The sequence below is a fragment of the Oncorhynchus gorbuscha genome, linkage group LG03 (assembly GCF_021184085.1).
Source record: "Oncorhynchus gorbuscha isolate QuinsamMale2020 ecotype Even-year linkage group LG03, OgorEven_v1.0, whole genome shotgun sequence".
Classification (NCBI taxonomy): Eukaryota; Metazoa; Chordata; class Actinopteri; order Salmoniformes; family Salmonidae; genus Oncorhynchus; species Oncorhynchus gorbuscha.
In genome coordinates this window covers 80,474,285-80,493,203 of record NC_060175.1, presented here as the reverse complement: position 1 = coordinate 80,493,203, position 18,919 = coordinate 80,474,285, and the positions used below count along the sequence as shown (strand labels likewise).

General features: G+C 44.0%; 1 pseudogene; it reads right to left on the bottom strand.

The window, feature by feature from the left end:
* Positions 1-1,065: 1,065 nt before the first annotated feature.
* LOC124017671 lies at positions 1,066-3,323 on the bottom strand (annotated as a pseudogene).
* Between the last annotated feature and the right edge of the window lie 15,596 nt (positions 3,324-18,919).

Genomic DNA, 18,919 nt, shown 5'->3' with positions numbered 1-18,919 from the left:
TGTGTTGCTACCAACCCTCACCACCTGGGGGCGGCCCGTCAGGAAGTCCAGGATCCAGTTGCAGAGGGAGGTGTTTAGTCCCAGGATCCTTAGGTTTAGTGATGAGCTTTGAGGGTACTATGGTGTTGAACGCTGAGCTGTGGTCAAAGATAGCATTCTCACATAAGTGTTCCTTTTGTCCAGGTGGGAAAGGGCAGTGTGGAGTGCAATAGAGATTTCATCATCTGTGGATCTGTTTGGGTGGTATGCAAATTGGAGTGGGTCTAGAGTTCCTGGGATAATGGTGTTGATGTGAGCCATGACCAACCTTTCAAAGCACTTCATGGTTACGGAAGCGAGTGCTACGGGTCTGTAGTCATTTTGGCTTGTTGCCTTTGTGTTCTTGGGCACAGGGACTATGGTGGTCTGCTTGAAACATGTTGGTATTACAGACTCAATCAGGGACATGTTGAAAATGTCAGTGACGACACCTGCCAGTTGGTCAGCACGTGCCCGGAGCACACGTTCTGGTAATCCGTCTGGCCCCGCAGCCTTGTGTATGTTGACCTGTTTAAAGGTCTTACTCACGTCGGCTACAGAGAGCGTGATGACACAGTTGTCCAGAACAGCTGATGCTCTCATGCATGCCTCAGTGTTGCTTGCCTCAAAGCGAGCATAGAAGTGATTTAACTCATCTGGTAGACTCGTGTCACTGGGCAGCTCGCAGCTGTGCTACTTCCCTTTGTAGTCTGTAATCATTTGCAAGCCCTGCCACATAAGACGAGCGTCAGAGCCGGTGTAGTATGATTCAATCCAGGAAAATGTATGGAGTGAAAAGCACAATATTTTTTAAAAGGAATGTAGTGAAGTAAAAGTAAAAGTAGTCAAAAATATGAAGAGAAAAGTAAAGTACAGATACCCCCCAAAAACACTTAAGTAGTACTTTAAACTATTTTTTATTTAAGTACTTTACACCACTGATAATAATAATACAAAATATAATCGAAGACTGATGCTCTAAGACTCCCAGCACAAACAGTTTCTTCCCATGTCAATTAGTCTAACTCTGGTGGTCTTTGCCAGGTGTCAGGCATCTCCTCTGGTTCTTACTCCTCTGAGAATGTGGTAACTGGTAACTTCTTCTATATCCTGCAAAATACACACATTTATATTATGTAAGATACATTGAAATGACAGAAATATTTAGATAAATTGATAAATGTACAAGCTGGAAGAGCACGATTAATTGAGGGACACTCATTCTCACCTGTGTTGTAGCATCCAATAGGTCTCTGGAGGGTATCAGACAGCTAGCCTCACCCAGGAAGCACAGGATGAAGTGGACCACATCTGCCCATCAGCATCAGGACCATGAGCCTCCCCCAAGACGCACCACCACTGTGTTTATAACAGCTTGGCCACTTGGCTGACGATGTTGCTCCTCTGAGTAGAAAATAATTATCATCAGCTTTCTCAATGAGAATGACAACAATATGCTTGTCCCTACTTGCTTTCTGCTATGTATAAAATACCAAATAGTCTCTGACATTCTGCTGCTTAAAAGTTTAACCATGTAGTCTACTGTATGTTCAGTCTCTCACCCTGCATATACACCACCAGCAGTGTGTAGCAGATTGTCAGTGGAGTCCAGAACCTGAGGGGGGCAATGGCTGCCACTGCAAAGGTGAGCACAAGGTCCCTGGTCAGGCGCGGTAACAGAAAGCAACCTGATGTTAGCAGTGTCATGCACACTCCACAGTAGCACTGGGAACTGTGTAGTCTGTACAGTGCCATGACATGGAGTCATAAGCACCCAGTTTCGCTGGCCAGGAACCAGCTCAGTACTGCAGCAAGGAGCAGGCAGAGCTGTGGCGCCCCCTCGTGGAGGAAATGGAGACCGCAGCAGAGAGCACAGCCCAAGGAGAACTGACTTTTTTTTTTTAATTTACCTTTATTTAACTAGGCAAGTCAGTTAAGAACAAATTCTTATTTTCAATGACGGCCTAGGAACAGTGGGTTAACTGCCTGTTCAGGGGCAGAATGACAGATTTGTACCTTGTCAGCTCGGGGATTTGAACTTACAAACTTCCGGTTTCTAGTCCAACGCTCTAACCACTAGGCTACATTGGACCAGCAGCTGCTGTAGGAACCTACTGGACTCCTGCAGATTCAGAGAGCGGGAGGGAAATTTATTAAGAGGAGAGATGAATCAAGGCTGATGAATGTGAGAATGATTTTCATGTAATTTTTAGTGACAAGTATGCTATTATAATGCTCACTGGTCCAGCTGTGACCTGAGCTGACATTGTTCTGAACCACCAGGGATGCAACCCGAGAGCCCACTACAGACTGCATCACTGGCAGGAACAAGAACTGGAGAGCTTCACTTAGCCCAATTTTAGTACTGGCTTGATGCCTTGGTATCTTCTGCATAGATGTATCTTTACTGCTGCCTTCATTATTTGAACTAGAGAGAGTTTACTTTGAGTAGAGAGAGTAACTTGAGACAGTATACATTTCAAGGCAGTGAAATACAAAACAATGATTTCTAAGGATACATTGATTACTGTTGCCAATGTAAATCGTATAACAGTCTGTTCATAGTGATGAATACAAGCATGTTATTCAACAGCACAAATTAGTAAACTGTACATCAATAGTCCTAAGGTTAGTAGGGAAAAGGTCAGTTATCCACATCCACATCTTGGATATCCTTTGGTCCACTTCTGAAGTGTTTGTTTTTTATGAGTCCCTCCCTATCTATGAAATGGTAATTGCATTCAGATTATAATTCTAGGGCAAGAGGAGGTTTAGCAACAATCGATTTCGAGTTTGTTTGCTAGTCAAATGGATGTAAAATTGTAATGTGTGAAACAAGTATAACAGCTAACAATATAGCCTAACCTATACACTGAAGCTGCCTATGTAACTAACATGTAATAACATAGGTATTATTATACACTCGTTACTGAGACACGTGGAATCATATCTTGCCATATGATCTTTCGGGACATTACCATTGGCGTATACGTTTCTCACCTTTCAGCCTTTAAGAATAATTGTACTCTCATCAGATGACAGAGAACAGAGATCCCACATGCACAGTCCTGTATATTACCAAGAATATTTGATCACCTGACATCTCCAAAATTGACGTTTTCAACAAAATGGTTCTTAAAATAAAGGTAGACTACAGCATGAGTGGTAACCTTCAAAAGGGCATTCACAATAAACCAAGAAAGGATCAGGCCAAGCGCCGACCTACCTGAGGTAGCCTAGAGAACGATACACAAATCTCACCTTAGAGTAGACTGTCCAGAGGGTTTGCGTCCAGCGTTAGCCATCCAGATAAACTCGGAAGAAATTAGGTAATGAAGGATAACAATTGCGGTAAAACGCTTCAATATTAGCCTAACGTTTCCCTATATGTAACGCCTTTGTCTGTTGAAGAAAGAAAGCCGGACCGAAATGCAGCGTGTAGGTTACTCATGACTTTAATGAAAATAAATCAGTTCCAGCACCACGCACCAGCTGAATACGCAACAACTGAATACTAAATACAAAAACAACAGAACGGAACGTGAAACTAATTACAGCCTATCTGGTGAATACTACACAAAGATAGGAACAAACACCCACAAAATACAAAGCGAAACTGAGGCTGCCTAAATATGGTTCCCAATCGGAGACAATGATAAGCACCTGACTCTAATTGAGAATCGCCTCAGGCAGCCAAGCCTATACCACACCCCTAATCAGCCGCGATCCCAAATAATACAAACCCCAATACGAATACAACATATAAACCCATGTCACACCCTGGCCTACCCAAACATATAACAAAAACACAAAATCCAATGACCAAGGCGTGACAGAACCCCCCCCCCACCCCCTAAGGTGCGGACTCCTGGACGCACCTGAAGAGCATAGGGAGGGTCCGGGTGGGCGTCTGTCCATGGTGGCGGTTCTGGCTCGGGACGTGGCCCCCACTCCATTAATGTCCTATTTCCTCCCCTTCGCGTCCTGGGATAATCCACTTTCCCGCCGACCATGGCCTAATAGTCCTCACCCAGATCCCCACATAACTGAGGAGCAGCTCATGACAGAGGGGCAGCTCGGGACAGAGGGGCAGCTCAGGACAGAGGGGCATCTCAGGACAGCGGGGCAGCCCGGGACTGAGGGGCAGCTCGGGACAGAAGCAGCCCGGTACTGAGAGGAAGCCCAGTACTGAGAGGAAGCTCAGACAGGTAGTAGGCTCCGGTAAATCCTGGCTGGCTGGTGGAACTGGATGATTCAGGTTGTCTGGCAGATCTGGAAGAGACTGGTTGTCTGGCGGCGCTGGGTAGACTGGCGGCGCTGGGCAGACTGGGAGCACTGGCGGCGCTGGGCAGACTGGGAGCACTGGCGGAGCTGTGTTGACTGGCGGCGCTGGGAAGACGGGAGACTCCGGCAGCGCAGGAGAGGAGAAAGGCTCTGGCTGCGCTAAACAGGCGAGGCGCACTGGAGGCCTGGTGCGTGGTGCTGGAACTGGTGGTACTGGATCGAGGACACGCACAGGAAGCCTGGTGCGGGGAGCTGCTACCGGAGGACTGGTGTGTAGAGGTGGCTCTGGATAGACCGGACCGTGCAGGCGCACTGGAGCTCTTGAGCACCGAGCCTGCCCAAGCTTACCTGGCTCGATGCCCACTCTAGCCCGACCAATAGGAAGGGCTGGTATGTGCCGCAGCTGGCTCTGCACCTGCACTGGAAACACCCGCTCCATAGCATAACACGGTGCCTGCCCGGTCTTTCTAGCCCAACGGTGAGCACAGGGAGTTTGCGCAGGTCTCCTACCTGGCATAACTATTCTCCCTTCTAGCCCCCCCCAATAATTTTTTGGGGCTGCTTTTCCGGCTTCCAACCGCGTCGCAGTGCTGCCTCCTCATACCTGCGCCTCTCCGCTTTTTCTATTTCTTCCTTGGGACGGCGATATTCTCCAGGCTGCGCCCAGGGTCCTTTACCGTCTAATTCCTCCTCCCATGTCCAATTCTCCAAGTGGTGCAGCCTCTCCCACTGCAACTGCTCTTCACGATTAACAGGGAGAGTTGGCTCAGGTCTGAACCCTGACTCAGCCACTCTCTCTCTGCGCTTTCCCCCAATAAATATTTGGAGGTTACTTTCGTTTTGCGCTCTGCGTCGCAGTGTTTTCCTTTTAGACTCCATTCGTCTATAGCCCTCTTCGCATTGCTGCAGGGAATCCCAGGCGGGCTCCTGCACTCGCTCTGGGTCGGCCGCCCACCTGTCGATTTCTTCCCACATCGTATAATCCATGCCTCTACCGTCCATAACGTCCTCCTTTAGATCCTGCCAGTTTACACACTGCTCGGTCTGTGAGTGGTGGGTGTTTCTGTAACAGCGTTTGTCTGTTGAAGAAAGAAAGTCGGACCAAAATGCAGCGTGTAGGTTACTCATGACTTTAATGAAAATAAATCGCGGTACATGAAACAACTGAATACTAAATACAAAAACAACAGAACGGAACGTGAAACTAATTACAGCCTATCTGGTAACTACTACACAGAGACAGGAACAAACACCCACAAAATACAAAGCGAAACTGAGGCTGCCTAAATACGGTTCCCAATCGGAGACAATGATAAGCACCTGACTCTAATTGAGAATCGCCTCAGGCAGCCAAGCCTATACCATACCCCTAATCAGCCGCGATCCCAAATAATACAAACCCCAATACGAATACAACATATAAACCCATGTCACACCCTGGCCTACCCAAACATATAACAAAAACACAAAATCCAATGACCAAGGCGTGACACTATATCTATAGTTTCGATATCAAACCTGTTGAAATTATAGGCTATTTTCAGAAATAGGTAATTTCATAGCAACAATTATATTTCGATAAAAGATAAGACCACGCCTGCTTATCAATTGACAGGATACTTCAATCATTTCAAAATTTAAATTTCTACCTCGGCTGTTTATATCCCTATTATTAAATAACACTGAGCTTTGCTCAATCATTGTGCTGTTCATAGGTCAGAGTCATGGGCAGACATTTTAGTTTTATTTAACCTTTATTTAACTAGGCAAGTCAGTTAAGAACAAATTCTCAGGAGACACGTGATGCCACGGAGCTGAGCAGACGTTGACAAACCGAGCTCTTCAAAGTTCTTCTATTTTTATCTAAATAACAACGTTGAAACAATATTCTAACATCGGCTGATAAATTGTCAAGTACTTACCTTCCCAAAGAGCCATGGACCGCCGACCGAGAGGCAAGAAGGACGACCAAAACGTTGTTGATTCCCAAAATAACGATAACGCTACAGCTAGCAAGATTAGCATTAGCCCTCATAACTCAGACGGCAGTTCCAGACTGTTGCTCTCAGCAGCCTCTTGCGAGCCTGCCGACATGCTGGCTACTCTCCTCCGGGAAATTCAGGATGGTAACAGAGGTCTTTCTCTGAAAATCGATAAGAAATCGGCTGAACTCCATTCTTCCATTGACGACCTGAAATCCTCCATGAATGATCTCCTTTTGAGAACGACTGAGGCAGAGCTGCGCATTAGCACAGTTGAAGATACCATCGCTAGACATGAATAGATCTTGACACAACTGCAAAAGGACAATGCCTACCTCAAAATCAAAGTAGATCAGATGGAGAACCAGAGTAGACGTAGTAATATCCGTGTGGTGGGATTGAAAGAGGACAGCGAGGGCCGTGACCCGGTCCGTTTCTTCACTCAATGGATCCCGGAGGTCCTAGGCATAACCAACTTCACCAAGCCGCTGGAAATCGAACGCGCCCATAGAACATCAGCGCCGAAACCCCGGCCAGATGAGCCCCCACGAGCCGTCCTGATCAGGTTCCTCCGTTTCCAAGACAGAGAGAAGATACTGCAACTGCAACTCGCAAGAGCCAAAGGGGACATCGCCATCGATGGGAAGAGGGTCAGCCTTTTCCCGGATATGAGCGCGGACCTCACCAGACGCCGCAAGCAGTTCAGACCTGCCACCAAAGCACTGAAGGAGAAGAACATCACCGGCTACCTCATCCACCCTGCGCGGATGAAAGTTCAGTACAAAGGCCGAAGCCATCTCTTCAACACACTGGGAGAAGTGCACACTTTTCTCAAAGAACTGAGCAACGTCTGAGTCTGAGCCAGGATGGTCTCTCTGGGGGATAAAATGCAGTTAGTTTGTTGTCTCTTATCCGGATTGAACTGCTGGTATCTCCCGGTCACTTTAATTGATTTGTACATTTTCAACTAACCGTATCTTCCCGGGGTGAGTTCTATTACATTTACAGGAGAGTATATTTTGGTTTAGTCCATATCTACTGGGCGAAGCAATAAGTGGGTTTAGGCCCACTGCTTTCTCCCTCATTTATGTTAATCTTTCGTAAAGAGACTCAAGCAGCCCTTACAGTGGGCAGTAAATATTCAGCCATAAATATCTATTCACAACGTTTGTTTTCAATTTAGAGAGCTCGCAGGTTTTAGTTTACGCCAAGGTTTAGCTAGTAAGAGCAAGATGGAAAGCGAGCAGCAACGTATCTCTACAAGTGTATACATGTTTGATTGTTGGGACTGTTGTTCTAGTCTGACAATCGGGGTGGGTGGGATTTTTTTTTTTTTTTCCTTTTTTTCTATGTTTATTGTTTCCTCCCTAAAGAGACACACAGGTCACTTTTGTGCTCAAACCAAAGTTGAAACATTTCCTAATTATCTGCATATGATCTGCATAAGATTTCTATTCAGTTACATATTTGAAACCCAACCTATGCTTAATCCACTAAAATATGTCACATTCAACGTAAAAGGTCTTAACAGCCCGATTAAAAGGAAAATAGTCTATACATACCTTAAGAAATTAAAGGCTGACATTGTGTTTTTACAAGAAACACAACTTACAGCCAGTGAACACAAGAAATTGAAGAGGGAATGGGTAGGACAAGTTTTGGCATCCTCTTTGAACTCCAAAGCAAGAGGGACTGCAATTTTGATAAGTAGACACATCCCCTTCTGCGTCAACAACACCATCTCTGATCCCTCTGGCAGGTTTGTTTTGGTGCAGGGGCGTATGTTTTCAGAGTCTTGGACCCTTTGAATATTTATGCTCCTAACTTCGATGACCATATGTTTATTCAGAATGTCTTCCTTCAGGTTGCTCAAGCACCACCAGGATGGCTACTGCATGGAGCAGCCAGAGCTGCCAGTCTACATGGAGCAGCCAGAGATGTCAGTCTGCATAGAGCAGCCAGAGCAGCTAGATCCGCCAGTCAGCCATGATCTTCCAGATCTGCCAGTCAACCAGATTCTTCCAGATCTGCCAGTCAACCAGACTCTTCCAGATCTGCCAGTCAACCAGACTCTTCCAGATCCGCCAGCCAGCCGGGATCTGCCGGAGCCAACTACCTGCCTGAGCTTCATCTCAGTACTGGGCTTCCTCTCAGTACTGGGCTTCCTCTCAGTACTGGGCTTCCTCTCAGTACTGGGCTGCCCCTCAGTCCCGAGCTGCCCCTCAGTCCCGAGTTGCCCCTCAGTCCCGAGCTTCCACTCAGTCCCGAGCTGCCTCAGTCCCGAGCTGCCCCTCAGTCCCGAGCTGCCCCTCAGTCCCGAGCTGCCCCTCAATCCAGTGGAGTTCTGGGTGAGGACTATTAGGCCATGGTCGGCGGCGAGGGTGGATTATCCCAGGATGCGAGGGGGGGGAACTATGACATTAATGGAGTGGGGTCCACATCCCGAACCGGAGCCGCCACCATGGACAGACGCCCACCTGAACCCTCCCTATGGTTTTGAGGTGCGTCCGGGAGTCCGCACCTTGGGGGGGGGGGGGGGGGGTTCTGTCACGCCTTGCTCTTAGTATTTTTTGTTTTCTTTATTATTTGTTCAGGCCAGGGTGTGACATGGGTTTATTGTGTTGTCGTATTGTTTTTTTGTAGGTATTGGGATTGTGGCTGATTAGGGGTGTGTCTAGCATAGGCTTGGCTGCCTGAGGCAGTTCTCAATCAGAGTCAGGTGATTCTCGTTGTCTCTGATTGGGAACCATATTTAGGTAGCCTGGGTTTCACTGTGTATTTTGTGGGTGATTGTTCCTGTCTCCGTGTTAGTGTTCACCAGACAGGCTGTATAGGTTTTCACGTTCCGCTTGTTGTTTTGTATATTTATAAGTTATTTCCTGTATCGCTATTCTACATTAAAGAACATGAGTAACCACCACGCTGCATTTTGGTCCGACTCTCCTTCAACAGATGAACGCCGTTACAACTTTTAAGAAATACTATGAAGACCTCTACACTTCCCAATCAAGCGATGATCTATCAGAGATAGACTCCTTTCTCTCCTCTCTCAACCTCCCATGCCTGTCAGGGGAAGACAGCGAGCGCCTGAGTGAACACTTCTCAGTCCCTGAATTGTTGGAGGCCATTAAATCCTTACCTTCTAATAAATCTCCTGGGGAGGATGGCTTCCCTCCAGAGTTCTATAAAGAATTTAGGGAGCTGTTGGTCCCCTACCTTATGGAGGTACTTAAAAAAGCCAGAGAAGACAACTGCTTTCCAGAGTCCTTCTCTCAAGCAGTGATTACTGTAATCCACAAGAAAGGGAAAAACCTGCTAAAGTGCGCCTCCTATAGACCAATCTCTCTCCTTAACACAGATTGTAAACTGGTCACCAAGATGCTATCTAAGAGACTGGAGTCATGCCTTACCCTGTTGGTCAACCCAGATCAGACTGGCTTCATAATTAATAGATTGTCCTCCAATAATCTCAGAAGGTTCTTTGATATAATTCACCTTGCTAACAAAAACAAAATACCTGGTGTCGCAGTCTCCCTCGACGCTGAAAAGGCCTTTGATAGGGTTGAATGGCCATACCTCTTTCGGGTCTTGGAAAAGTTCGGTTTAGGTACCGTGTTTGTAAATTTGATAAAATCACCCTACAAATCTCCTAAAGCTAGGATTGCTACCAATGGGATTACTTCCTCCTCTTTCCCTCTTTATATGGGGAACAGACAAGGTTGCCCAATTAGCCCCCACCTCTTTGCCCTCGCCATCGAACCGTTGGCTGAGGCGTTTAGAACGTGCACACCTAAGCCTAGGCTATTTATGGATTCAAGACAAGGTCGTTTTTATTGATCTCAAATTCTCAGTTTGTTAGTAGCCTGTCATTTCGATCATTTGTACAGTATGCCAAAAAAAAACATTCTGCGAACATCTCCAGTTATGTAAATGAAATGCGTTTATAAAAGGACCTAGGTAAAAACAGATTCAGGTTGGATATTCGATAGATATTCACCTGTAGTTTTCCTTACGTCCACCAACAGCAGTTAGGGACCGTCAACATAGTGACAAATCAACATTTTCACATTTCAATAGCTCTTTAACCAATACTCCTAAAACTTTCAAAACTGGTTCTAGCTCTCCCGATGGCATAGACACACATTGCACACACTTTTTTGTTGATTTACATCTCGCACAATTTTTTATTATAATTTTTAAAAAATGAATTTCAATAGCAATTTGGTCATGTGACCTACTGACTTCAAACAAAGTTCAGAATGTACACTCAGAGGGCCTACACATTGCACACCTTTCCCTTTAGTTTATCCCCCCCCACGTGCGTCAAAATGAGTGCGCCCCACATGTGGTTGTGTGCAGAAGGCTACTCCAGTGGTTATAGGCCTGCATCTGTTTGCATTTATTTCATTGGAGAGTTGAATAAATCATTTATTTCATTTACTATAAGGATGACTAATGCCCAAACAATCAAATTCATTTTATTCTCAGTCAAGATGGTGATGGCAAGAGCTTTTAATGTTGTTTTCTCTTGTTATTGACCCTGAGAGGGATAACTTATTCCTATCCTTTGGCTTTAAAAAAACAAGAGGTGGGCCCATCACGCTGGCCAGGACAAATCATCAATGTACGCTTTAGAAGTGTCTCATCTATAAATGCACTAAAGAGGAACATATTGAAGATGCACATGCTCCACAGGATGTTGTTGGCACCTTAATTGGGGAGGACGGGCTCGTGGTAATGGCTGGATCAGAATCAGTGGAATGGTATCATATACATCAAACACATGGTTTGATGCCATTCCATTTGCTATGTTCCAGGCATTATTATGAGCCGTCCTCCCCTCAGCAGCCTCCACTGCCACGCTTGCCCCCAGAATCTTTTCACGTGTGTATTTTCAAAGGATAAAGCAAAGAACATTAACAACCTATTAGTTAGGAACACTATAAGAATATGGAAGAAATTAAACCGATTCTCCACAATAAATTGGTCCACATGGAAAACTAATGGCATAGAAACCGTAAATTACTTGGTAATAGGAAATACATGTATTTCCATGACTGAATTAAAAAGTAAATATGGACTGACCAATGTAGATGTTTTCAAATAAAGTACATGCAACTTAAAAGTTTCATGTCATTACATTATGATTTGAAATATTTTTGAGGGAATCCTATTTGAGTCAGAAAAGGATACTCATATGATAGGTAAGATATTCAAATTTTACAGCACAACGACAGAGTCATGTCTTAAGTGTAAAACGAACAATGACTCAAAAATCCATTACTTCTGGGAATGCTATGAAGTCCAAAAGTTATGAGCGCCATTAGAAAGTTGGCTGTCAGAAGTATTACAATGTACACTGAGTATACAAAACATTAAGGACACCTGCTCCTTCCATGACATAGACTGACCAGATGAATCCAAGTGGAATCTATGATCCCATATTGATGTCACCTGTTAAATCCACTTCAATCAGTGTACAGTGCCTTCGGAAAGTGTTCAGACCCCTTGACTTTTATTTATATTCAGACCCTTTGCTATGAGACTCGAAATGTAGCTCAAGTTTCCATTGACAATCCTTGAGATGTTTCTCCAACTTAGATTTCACCTGTGGTAAATTCAAGTGATTGGACATTATTTGGAAAGGCACACACCTGTCTATATAAGGTCCCACAGTTGACAGTGCACGTCAGAGGAAAAACCAAGCCATGAGGTGAAGGAATTGTCCGTAGAGCTACGGGACATAATTGTGTCGAGGCACAGATCTGGTGAAGGGTACCAACAAATTCTACAGCATTGAAGGTCCCCAAGAACACAGTGGTCTCCATTATTCTTAAATGGAAGAAGTTTGGAATCACCAAGATCTTTCCTAGAGCTGGCCGGCAGGCCAAACCGATGGTCACTCTGACAGAGCTCCAGAGTTCCTCTGTGGAGATGGGAGAACCTTCCAGAAGTACAACCATCTCTGCAACACTCCACCAATCAGGTCTTTATGGTAGAGTGGCCAGACACAAGCCACTCCTCAGTAAAAGACACATGATAGCCCGCTTCGAGTTTGCCAAATGCACCTAAAGACCTTCACCCCCATTTTTACGCTGCTGCTACTCTCTGTTTATTATCGATGCATAGTCACTTTTACCTCTACCTACATGGACATATTACCTCAATTACCTTGACTATTACTTACTTCAATTTATTTAGTAAAAACTTTTTAAAAACTGCATTGTTGGTAACGGCTTGTAAGTAAGCATTCGGCGCCTGAGACAAATACTTAAGGACATCTCTGAATGTCCTTAAGTTGCCCAGCTTGAGCCCGGACTTGAAGACAATCTAACATCTCTGGAGAGACCGGAAAATTACTCTGCAGCGATATTCCCCATCCAACCTGACAGAGCTTGATAGGATCTGCAGAGAAGAATGAGAGAAACTCCCCAAATACAGGTGTGTTAAGCTTGTACTGTCATACCCAATAAGACTGGAAGCTGTAATCGCTGCCAATGGTGCTTCAACAAAGAGTAAATGGTCTGAATACTTATGTAAATGTGATATTTCATTTTTTTATTTTTAATAAATTAGTAACATTTCTAAAAAGCTGTTTTTGCTTTGTCATTATTGGGTATTGTGTGTAGATTAATGAGGGACAGAAATATTGGATACATTTTAGAATAACGCTGTAACATCCGAAGATACTGTATATGAAGGGGAGAAGACAGGTTAAAGAAGGATTTTTAAGCCTTGAGACAATTGCGGCATGGATTGTGAAGGTGTGCCTTTGAACGGGGTATGGTAGTACAGTACGTACCAGGAAAGAAGGAAAAGAGAAGAGGTGAAAAAGGAACATCAGAGATTTATTGTATTGTTAAAAAATGTACGTCTTGTGAATACATGCCCACTAAAAATCTTGAGAATTGATCAATACTACTTTCATTGTAGCTGTTTATGTAGTGTATCAACAACTTACATAATATGGTTAGTCAATATGAGACAAAAGATATGTAAAGATCCATCTCAATATCTCCTGCTGTAGATAATACTTAATATATGAATACATTAAAATGTTTGACATGGAATGTCAATGGAATTGTGCAGCCAGACAAAATAATTAAGGTATTTTCTTTTTGAAAAATGTCAACAGCTGTTTTTTATTTTTTTATTTATTTACAAGAAACTCAACATTCAGCAAAAGAAAGTGAAAGGTTTGAGTGAGCTTGGGTGGGATGGTATCCACCTACTCCTCAAGATCCAGAGGAGTATCAATTCTCATTCTCATTGATAAAACAGTCTGCAGAGATTACTACAGACCCAAATGGACATTTTATCATGCATGGTAAATGGAAATCTGCCACAAGAAAAAGTTCACTTTACTGAATTGCTATTGCCCAAATGAAGACAACCTTAAGTTCATTAACAAAATGTATACTTAAACTATCTCAGTGTAGCAGGAATATTGTATGAGGGGGTAGGTTGGACAAGTCATCAACTAAACTATCTCCTCACCCTAACATGTCTAAGGTATTAAACCTCAACATCAAAGAGATGGGTCAACATTCGAAAAGTATTCAGACCCCTAGACTTTTTCCACATATTGTAACGTTAGAGACTTATTCTTAAATTGATTAAATTGCTTTTTCAATCTACACACAATACCCCATTATGACAAAGCAAAAGCATTTATTTTTTTTGCAAATGTATTAAACATAAAAAACAGACCCTTTATACTTTTTGAAGCACCTTGCAGAGATTACAGCATTGAGTCTTCTTGAGAATGTCGCTACAAGCTTGGCACCCTTGTATTTGGGATGTTTCTCCCATTCTTCTCTGCAGATCCTCTCAAGCTCTGTCAAGTTGGATGGGAAGCGTAGCTGCACAGCTATTTTCATGTCTCTCCTGAGATGTTAGATCGGGTTCAAGTCCGGGCTCTGGCTGGGCCACTCAAGGACATTCAGAGACGTGTCCCGAAGCCACTCCTGCCTTGTCTTTGCTGTGTGCTTAGTGTTGTTGCCCTGTTGGAAGGTGAACCTTTGCCCCAGTCTGAGGTCCTGAGTGTTCTGGAGCAGGCTTTCATCAAGGAGCTCTCTCACTTTGCTCCGTTCACCTTTCCCTCAATCCTGACTAGTCTCCCAGTCCCTGCTGCTAAAAACATCCCCACAGCATGATGCTGCCACCACCATGCTTCACAGTAGAGATGGTGCCAGGTTTCCTCCAGACGTGACGCTTGGCATTCAGGCCAAAGAGTTCAATCTTGGTTTCATCAGACCAGAGAATCTTGTTTCTCATGGTCTGAGAGTCTTTAGGTGCCTTTTTGCAAACTCCAAGCGGACTGTCATGTGCCTTTTACTGAGGAGTGGCTTTCGTTTGGCCACTCTACCATAAAGACCTGATTGGTGGAGTGCTGCAGAGATGGTTGTCCTTCTGGAATGTTCTCCCATCTCCACAGAAGAACTCTGGAGCTCTATCAGAGTGACCATTGGGGTCTTTGTCACCTTCCTGACCAAGGCCCTTTCCACCGATTCCTCAGTTTGGCCAGGAGGCAAGCTCTTGGAAGAGTCTTGGTTGTTCCAAACTTCTTCCATTTAAGAATGATGGAGGACACTGTGACCTTGGGGACCTTCAATGCTGCAGACATTTTTTTGTATCCTTCCCCAGATCTGTGCCTTGACACAATCCTGTCTCGGAACTCTATAAACAATTCCTTCGACCTCATGGCTTGGTTTTAGCTCTGATATGCACTGTCAACTGTGGGACCTTATATAGACTGGTGTGTGCCTTTCCAAATCGTGTCCAATCAATTGGATTTACCACAGCTGGGCTCTGATCAAGTTCAAAAAGATTTCATGGATGATTAACGGAAATAGGATGCACCTGGTCTTATTTTCGAGTCTCATAGCGAAGGGTCTGAATATTTATTTCTAAAAACCTGTTTTCGCTTTGTCATTGTGGGGTATTGTGTGTAGATTGGTGAGGAAAGAAAATAATTTAGTCAATTTCAGAATAAGGTTGTATCGAAACAAAATGTGGAAAACGTTAAGGGGTCTGAATACTTTCCGAAGGCACTGTATGCGAACTGTAGAGATAAACATCCAACTAAAAGAAAATACTCTTATTAACACTCTCATACCCACAATTCATATTCAAGAATTTACCTTTTTATTGTAAACATTTCTTTAATTGACTGTGTTTGAAGACAGACAGGGATGCTCTCTGTCCAGTTATTGATTTGCTCTGGCCATAGAACCCCTAGCTTCAATAATTAGTACTCATATAGAGTTTGGTGGAGAACAATGTGATATCATTGTATGCAGGTTACATTTTACTGTATTTATCTGAACAAGAACATTGTCAGTCATTTATTTTGCAACTCTTGGACACATAAGGTGCTGTATCAGAATTCAAAATTAATTGGGAGAAACCTGAAATAATGCCCATTTCTAATTATGACTTGTCAAGCTTGAAAAGTAGATTTCAGTGGAACTGGACAAAGAGACATATGTAATACCTGGTTGTATGGATACCATGCAATTTGGAGGTGGACGATAAAATCAACTAGTTTCCTTTACTAGATAAGATTGAATCAGATGTTCAGAGACAGAGAACTCTCCGTATTTCTATGTTCGGTAGGGTCAACATAATCAAAATGAATATATTTACATGGTTATTATGCACTGCTCAAAAAAATAAAGGGAACACTAAAATAACACATCCTAGATCTGAATGAATTCAATATTCTTATTAACTACTTTTTTCTTTACATAGTTGAATGTGCTGACAACAAAATCACACAAAAATTATCAATGGAAATCAAATTTATCAACCCATGGAGATCTGGATATGGAGTCACACTCAAAATTGAAGTGGAAAACTACACTACAGGCTGATCCAACTTTGATGTAATGTCCTTAAAACAAGTCAAAATGAGCCTCAGTAGTGTGTATGGTCTCCACGTGCCTGTATGACCTCCTGTTATGCAGGTGAATGAGGACCCAAAAGCGACTTGGCGAAAACAGAGTCTTTATTCCAGTAAAGGAAATAGGCAATACTCCTAGACAAATCGGAGCAGAAAACAAAACATAAAAAACTAATTCCACTCGTAGTGACGAGGACAGACTGGAGACTCGACCATAAACTGTAGGTTGCCTCGGGAAGGCACCGACCGTAGCAGACTCAGACACCTGCTCACACGCAGCATCTGAGGGAAACAAGACACGACAGGGCGAGACAAAGACACAGCACGGCGAACAATATACAAGGATCCGACAGGACAGAAACGGAAAACAAGGGGAGAAATAGGGACTCTAATCAGAGGACAAGATAGGGAACAGGTGTGGAAAGACTAAATGAGTGAGTAGGAGAATGAGGAACAGCTGGGAGCAGGAACGGAACGATAGAGAGAGGAGAGAGAGGGAGGGAGAGAGAGAGGGATAGAAAAAGGGAACGAACCTAATAAGACCAGCAGGGGGAAACGAACAGAAGGGAAAGCATAATGACAAGACAATATAAGACAAAACATGACACCTCCCTACAACGCCTGGGCATGCTCCTGATGAGGTGGCGGATGGTCTCCTGAGGGATCTCCTCCCACTCCTCCCAGACCTGGACTAAAACTCCTGGACAGTCTGTGGTGGATGGAGTGAGACATGATGTCCCAGATGTGCTCAATTGGATTCAGGTCTGGGGAACGAGCGGCCCAGTCCATAGCATCAATGCCTTCCCCTTGCAGGAACTGCTGACACACTCCAGCCACATGAGGTCTAGCATTGTCTGGCATTAGGAGGAACCCAGGGCCAACCACACCAGCATATGGTCTGACAAGGGGTGTGAGGATCTCATCTTGGTACCTAATGGCAGTCAGGCTACCTCTGGCGAGCACATGGAGGGCTGCACGCCCCCCCAAAGAAATGCCACCCCACACCATGACTGACCCACCGCCAAACCGGTCATGCTGGAGAATGTTGCAGGCAGCAGAACGTTCTCCACGGCGTTTCCAGACTCTGTCACGCCTGTCACGTGCTCAGTGTGAACCTGCTTTCATCTGTGAAGAGCACAGGGCGCCAGTGGCGAATTTGCCAATCTTGGTGTTCTCTGGCAAATGCCAAACATCCTGCACAGTGTTGGGTTGTAAGCACAACCCCCACCTGTGGATGCCGGGCCCTCATTCCACCCTCATGGAGTCTGTTTCTGACCATTTGATCAGACACATGCACATTTGTGGCCTGCTGGAGGTCATTTTGCAGGGCTCTGGCAGTTCTCCTCCTTGCACAAAGGCGGAGGTAACGGTCCTGCTGCTGGGTTGTTGCCCTCCTACGGCCTCCTCCACGTCTCCTGATGTACTGGCCTGTCTCCTGGTAGCGCCTCCATGCTCTGGACACTACGCTGACAGACACAGCAAACCTTCTTGCCACAGCTCGCATTTATGTGCCATCCTGGATGAGCTGCACTACCTGAGCCACTTGTGTGGGTTGTGGACTCCGTCTCATGCTACCACTAGAGTGAAAGCACCGCCAGCATTCAAAAGTGACCAAAACATCAGCCAGGAAGCATAGGAACTGAGAAGTGGTCTGTGGTCCCCACCTGCAGAACCACTCCTTTATTGGGGGTGTCTTGCTAATTGCCTATCATTTCCACCTGTTGAATATCCCATTTGCACAACAGCATGTGAAATGTATTGTCAATCAGTGTTTCTTCCTAAGTGGACAGTTTGATTTCACAGAAGTGTGATTGACTTGGAGTTACATTGTGTTGTTTAAGTGGTCCCTTTATTTTTTGAGCAGTGTATATTGTAGGCCATCTAATAATTGGGTATGGTAAGCATGTATTTGAACTCACATTTCACTATCTGACATAACGTTAAGCAACGTTTTGGGCTTTATATTAGAGATTGACTATTTTTCATGGTTTTTCCATTTATAAACCTTACTGAACGAAGAGCCGTTTGAGAGCCAAATGAGTGGCTCTTTTAGTTGAACGAAACCAAATGATCCGGCTCACAGAAAATACTCAATGTCCATCGCTAGTGACGATCCAGATTTGGATAGGTTTTAGTGATTTTGACATCCCCACCCTCATTTAAAAATATATACCTGACGTTACCAGTGAATCCTTTTAAAAAAACTAGAAACGAAATCTATTGAACACTTATTCTGTAATTGTTTACATGGTGAGGTGTCCTGGACTGATGTAAAACGATATCTTCACAACAAAATGCATACAAACATTGAAATATCTAAATTTGACATATTATTTTACAATGATTCCACAATTGAACGTCAGTATGTCATAAATCCCTTTATTTTATTAGGACACATTTTCTTACAGAAATCAACATTTATGAAGAAAAATCTTCTTACTTTTTCATCTGATTTTGAAAACTATTTAGAATAATTAAAACGTATACAAAACTAAATGTTAAAAAAAGATGTATTCGCTACATGTCTGTATTTGATTTAATATAATGTGGATTTGATTTTTTTTTCTTATCTTCCTTATTTATTTGTGTAATCCCTCTGGCTGTTCTGTGTCTTGTGTTTTGCATGTTACTGCTTAATAAAAAATAATTTACACGCAAAAAAAAGCAGAGGGAGATGCATGGCAACTGTGAAACGTCATTTCAAGGAACACAAACCTGTCTACGCGTTGCG